This window comes from Hemicordylus capensis, chromosome 1 (genome assembly GCF_027244095.1).
Source record: "Hemicordylus capensis ecotype Gifberg chromosome 1, rHemCap1.1.pri, whole genome shotgun sequence".
In the NCBI taxonomy this organism is placed as follows: Eukaryota; Metazoa; Chordata; class Lepidosauria; order Squamata; family Cordylidae; genus Hemicordylus; species Hemicordylus capensis.
Genome location: NC_069657.1, coordinates 274166804 through 274173175, shown reverse-complemented (window position 1 = coordinate 274173175; position 6372 = coordinate 274166804).

Below are 6372 nucleotides of genomic sequence, written 5' to 3'. Positions count from 1 at the left end.
TGTCCCTGCAGCCGAGCAGCCGCTTGTAGCTGAGTGGCCAGATCGGCCGCCCACATGGCTGCCGATTCCGTCATGGAGCCAGCGTGGGCTGTGGGGATTGGGAGCCGCGTGCCCCCCAGGAGTCCTAGGATGCTCCATGCGAGTGCGTGGGGCATCCTGGAGAGACCCCCGAGCCTGGGAGGCTGCTTGCAGCCTCCCAGCAGGGGTGTCCTTGTGTGTTGCTGTGGCACAGAGCCACAACGCAGTAGCACACGAGCAACCAAACGGGGTTAGCGGAGCTCTAGCTCTGCTAACCTTGCTTAAGGGGAGGGGTACTTTAGGTGGTTTGCTGCTGGGAGTCGCGCAGCTCCCATGGCAGCAGACAACCAGGAGAAATAGAGCCAGGCTCCTGTAGCCCGATTTCTCCTGGTCGTGTGAATAGCTTCAATATCTGGAGCACCAAGCTTGGGATCCCCTGCTTAAGAATGTCCAAATTAGATTGTAGTTATTACAAGGTTATTAAAAAATTAAGAACATAAGAAAGCTTTGCTGAATCAAGCCAATCGTTAATCTAGTCTAGTGTTCTGTTTCCAAAAGCCGCCAGCCAGATGCCTCTGAAAAGCTCACCAATGCAGGCGTGAAACTGAAGAGCCTTCTCCTGTTTTCTGATTCCATCAGCTCATACTCAGTGGTATACATTTTTTGAACACTGAGGTTGCACTTAAGTAACATTGCTGATAATAGTATCAGTAGACCAATCCTGCATGAATTGGTCTAATGCTTATTTAAACCTATCTAAATTAGTGGCCTGAGGTAACAAACTTCATAAGTTAATTATGCATTGTGTGAAAAAGTATTCCTCTTGTCTGTCTTGAATGTATTGCCAGTAAACTTCACTGGTGAACAGAGGTGCTCTTACCCCTGGACTTCTGGGCCAAATTCCAGGACCTCCACACCCCCTGCCCCCCCCGATCCTCTTTGGTCTGCCCCGGGTGGTGTGGTCACCATGCTGTGCTGCCGGCCTGCACTGTGCCAGACGGCCAAGTGTGACTGTGACCTGCGCTGGGCAGCAGAGCATGACGTCTGCTTTAGAGACAGAAGTGGGAGTGACATGTGGGATATGAATATGTTAAGTTGCATGTTGAAATGTTTTTGCTAATGCATATTTACACAAGCAAATACGCACACCCAGGAGAGACCATATTACTCTGGTTTTAAAAGAACTACACTGGCTACCAATAGGTTTCCGGGCAAAATACAAAGTGCTGGTTATTACCTATAAAGCCCTTAACGGCTTGGGCCCAGGGTATTTAAGAGAACACCTTCTTTGTTATGGACCCCACCGCCTGTTAAGATCTTCAGAGGAGGTTCATCTGAGGGTGCCTCCAGTTTGTCTAGTGATGACTCAGAGGCAAGCCTTTGCTGTAGTTGCCCCAGAGCTGTGGAATGCACTTCCTACTGATATGAGAGCTGCTCCTTCCATATTTACCTTTAGGAAACAAGTGAAGAAACATTTCTTCAGCATTTTAGCTATTTCTTTGTTTTTATGGGTAGCTATTTTAATTTGAACTTGTATATGTTTTAGGTTGTTTCTTGACAAATTTCTTGATTTGTTTTAATGTTGTAAACCACCTAGAGACTTTGGTAGTCTCTAGGCAGTTTACAACATTAAAACAAACAAATCGTGGGGCTGGGGGGGATGCCAAAGGCCTTTAGGTCCAGACTCCAAAATGACCTGGGTGCACCTCGCCTGGTAACATTAAGGCCTCATAAAATGAGAGAAAAACTCATCTCAATCCAGTTTACCATTTGATTTGAATGTGGGGCTTTCCTGCTCAGAGGTCACATTCTTAGCTACTGTCATGAAGTGTCTTCTTTTTGTAGAAACCCAAAGAATCTCCAAATGAAGATCAAAATGAAGAAGGGAGAATAAGTCTTATCATATGATTATTAGGGTTATGATAGAGTCATCAGAACTTTACAGAGGACATCATGCTTTCCAACTATTGTCTTGAAAGCCATGACTTTTCAAAGATTGATATGGAAAAGTCCATTTATTTCTCACTGAGCCAACTCTGTGAGAGCATAACTAATTCATGTGACTTGATTTCAGACACCAGACAGCTGTAGGATGGACAGAGAGTGCTCTGTGTTGTGTACTGTCAATGGGCGGCCATTTTTACAGAACTTGACTTGAAAACTGGAATGTGTTTATTTTGGGGACTGCTCTTCACATGTCTTCCCTCCCTTCCCACTGGTCCTCCCTACTGTGTGTGGACATGGACTTTGTTCCTGGCAGACACACAACTGTAAATTATGGGTCTTCCAAAGCCAAGATTGTAACAAATTGATATGGCAATGGTTTCTGCAAAGAATGCCCATGATTTAACAGTTGACATTTTCCCTTTTAAATTAAAATGGCTAAATAACTTTAAATGTTGTATAGAATTAATGTGTCCAGTAGATAATGCAATTCTGAATTAAAGGCTTAAGGTAATATGGCTTGCCTGCATTTTCTCCACTTCTAAAATACGAGAAACATTGTTTCCTGTGCCTCTATACTATCGGGATGCCCCATTTTAGTGATATTCTTAGATACAGTGACTGACATCCTGACTAATGAAGCAGGCACACTTTGAGGGATTTGAGGGATGTGCTGAGAGCCCTCACACAACCCCCCAGTCCCCCTGTGTACATGCTGTTGCACCAGACAGTTTGGAGTACACCAGACCCTGCATGGCTTTGGAACGATCAATGTGTTTCTGATCCTGAAGAGCCCTTCTGGAGCATGGGGAGCCAAACTAAGGGCTCTGGTGCAACAGCGCACATGCAGGGGAAGGAACTAGGGAAGTTGCACAAGGGGTCCTGGCGTGTCCCTGCAATCCCTCAAAGCGTAGCCACCTCATTAATCAGGATGACATGCTCTTCAGTAAACATGGAGTATCATTGGGCCAGTGCAGGAAGGTGTATTCTCTGCACTTCAATGCAATGAAGAGGAGTCTCTCCCTCATTCATAAGTAGAGCAGTGTGTGACCTTAAATGCTGTGAACAGAGTTCACAGCAACTAAGGTTACACACTGTTCATTGCATTGTAACAGGCTAAACCCCACTGGCTTGGGGCTCCTGGGGAGAGTTGTGGCCATACCTGCCTTGCACCCAAACACACTTTGGTGCCCAGGCACCCCCCAGGGGGCAGTTGGGGCATCCTCAAATCCCCATTACTAAATCCCCTAACCCTATGGGGGAAATGCAAAAAATAGGAAAATCTTCAAAAAAATAAATAAATTGAAAATTGCAGTAGTGTCCGATTGCTTTGGGGTTCAGTGGGTGATAGGCACCCGACTCCAGGTTTGTGCCCCTAGGTGCTTTGCATAGGGAATAATGGGCTGATTCAAGTCTCCATTATACCCTATGTAGAACCTTTTAGAACTGGTTTGAGTTGGGTTCAAATTCGAACTGAACCAAGACAGGTTCAAGCAAAACCAAAACTAAACCTACTCACCCTGGTTCGAATTGGGTTTGAATTCAAACCAAACAGGCCCAACTGTTTTTGTGCATATCCCTCATTGACACCAACTTGACGGCACACTTTACTTTTACCTTTACCATGTATTTAGCAAGTCATTCAACATTTACATTCTTAACCACTGACCTTTTTAACATTTCAGTTTTAAAAGTGCCATCCTCTCTAATAAAACGCTTGGTGTCCGTCCGTGCCTCCCTCTGCCGTTCTGCGCATGCGCGCAGCGCATGCGCAAAACGGCCAAGTCAAAATGGACACAGGCAACAGACGGCCATGTTGGCCACGGGGAGGCGAGAGACGGAGGCGGCGGGACCGGGGAGGCGAGAGACGGAGGCAGTGGGACTGGGCCGGCCGCGGGTAGGGGAAAGACGGTAGCGGCCGAAACGGCCCGGCCGCGAGGAGGGGGAAGATGGCGGCGGCCAGGGAACAGCAGAGAACAGCGGCTCCTCGGCGGAGCCGCCGCCTCGGCCAGAGAACCTGGAACCCGGTGGGAAGAAAAGTGAGGGGGCGGGGGTGCTGCTGAGCTGCGTAGAAGGAGTGGCAGCAGCAGGTTGAGAGAGAGAGAGAGACCGTCGTCGAGCGGGGAAGGTGGGGCTGGAACAGACCCGAAGGAGGGGAGAGGATGGGGGCTAAGGCTTTTGACTGGGGGGCTGGGGTGATGTTTCTGGGGTGGGTGGGGGAGATGGGGAGGCAGGCTTACCTCTGGGTCTCAAGTGCTGCTGCTGGGTTCAAGCCCCAGGGAAGAGCTCTAAAACAGGCTCCATACTAGCGCCCGTTATTTTAACGGGCTTCAAAACACTAGTCTATGATAGTAATTCTCCTGGGTGTGCCTTGGAATGTGCGTCCCAGAGTCCAGATTATTGGCTGGGTGGCGGACATGCCTGATTGGCTGAGGCACACCCAAGAGGATTGGTTGCTGCAGTGGCAGCCCGGCTGTGGAGTCCAGAGGTGGCGGGCCCGGCCCGACCGCGGAGGCAAAGCCCAGGAGGGGGGGAGAAAGTGGGTGGGGCAGAAGTGGCAGTGGGGAGGAGAGGTGGCTGGTCCTGGAAACAGAGACTGGGGCAGAAGCGGGGGAGAGGTAACCGCCGGCCCCAAAGAGTGCACAGATGCTCTGTGCAGGGTCGGCTAGTACATTATTAAAATGTGTACATTTGTGTATCATTTTTTGCAGTCACATGTTTTTGCAGTCACAAAAGTTTCACAATAAACCCCTGTACTTTGTTTTCACGTCTATATAACTGAGTATTTTTAGTTTTCTGTATTTTGGAATGTCCTGAATCTGAAAAAGCTGAAAAACCTTCCATGGGAATTAGTTTTAGATTTGGGTCAATTTTTGCTTATATCCATTGGACTAATTGTGATTTTCTAGTAAACATTGGCAGCAGCAGCACTGGTCACCTTTCAGTAATCTGAAAGCAACTGCTGCTTCACACCCTTATGGCACCTCGCTCAACTAGCCACTGACTCTCCAGATAAGCTGGATCCAGCAGCTTCAGATATTGAGGCTCTCCACATGAGCAGTGGAGAGTTGCTCACTCTCCCTGCAGATGAGCAGGGAACTGTCCTACCAGCACCATCATGGAGCCAGTAGGGGCGGTGGGGATCAGGGACCACCAGCCCCTGGAAGTCTCAGGATTCCCCGCATGAGTGTGCGGGGCATTCTGGGAGACCCCGGAGGTCGGGAGGTTGCTTGTAGCCTCCCAGTTGGGGGGGGTGTCCCACCCATGTGTCGCTGTGGAGTGGAGGCACACAATCAGTAAAATGAGCTTAGCAGAGTGCGCGCGCCACTGACCTTGTTTAAGGGGGGAACTTAAGTAGGCTAACTGCTGGGAGCTGCACAGCTCCCGGCGATTCCCACGACCGCAGGAAAGCGGTCTGGGCTCCCTTAGCTCACTTTCCTGTGGTTGTGAGAATAGCCTCATTAAGTCCTTGTTGAGTCTTCTGCTCAGTCTCTAAGTTGTGGGTGGTTCACATCCCCCCCCCAAAGATCAGTGGCTGACATTATGAGGAAAATTACTCAACGCAGTCCCATTGAAATTAAATGGACACATTAGTCTAATTTGTCCTTTTAATTTCAGTGGGACTACTTTGAGTAATATTACTAATGAGCAGCAGAAACTGGGCTAAGGGAACCCAGCCCAGTTTCTGCTGCTCACATGCAGCAACAGGAGCTGCGTGGCTCCCGGCGGCAGCTTGGCAGCAAGCCCACTTATGAAGCCCCCCACTTAACCCAAGTTTTGGGCGCAAGTGTGCCAAAAACATGGGTTTATGGATCGTGTGTCTGCTGTGGCTGCTCGCAGCCGGGGGAGGGAGGCACACTGGGGGAGGGAGATCCCAGGAACGTACCACACAGTCGCACGGTGCATTACTGGAGCTCTGAGGGGCAGGGCGCCACATGGCGGAACTTCCCTTCACCCGACCCCCAGAGCTGCCGGGTGAGCCATGGCCGGGCGCTAGAGCCAAGCCGCTGCTCGTCTGAGCAGGTGATCCACCTGCTCGAGGAGGGGTCAGTGATTGTCTGTAGGGAGAGCAGGTCCCCACTGATCCCTTTTCAACTCTACACACTGATTGTGTGTATAGCCTTAATATTTCACTCCCAGTGATGCCTGAACTGTGTTGGACTTAACAATTTGGACTAGCCATCAGTGTTGGGCATAACAATTTCCAAAGGTATGCATATGTGGAAAGCCGTAGCTTACTTCTCCCTCCATTTATGGATAAGTTGGGGTGTAGCCATAATAAAGCAGGGAGGGGACACATATGTTCACCAGCTGCCAGTGTCTGGAGGCCCCTTTGTCCCACAGAGCACCAGTTACCCCCTCCGCCTGGGACCCAGCCAACCAGCAAAATGTTTGCTGGCTGAGGGAGGC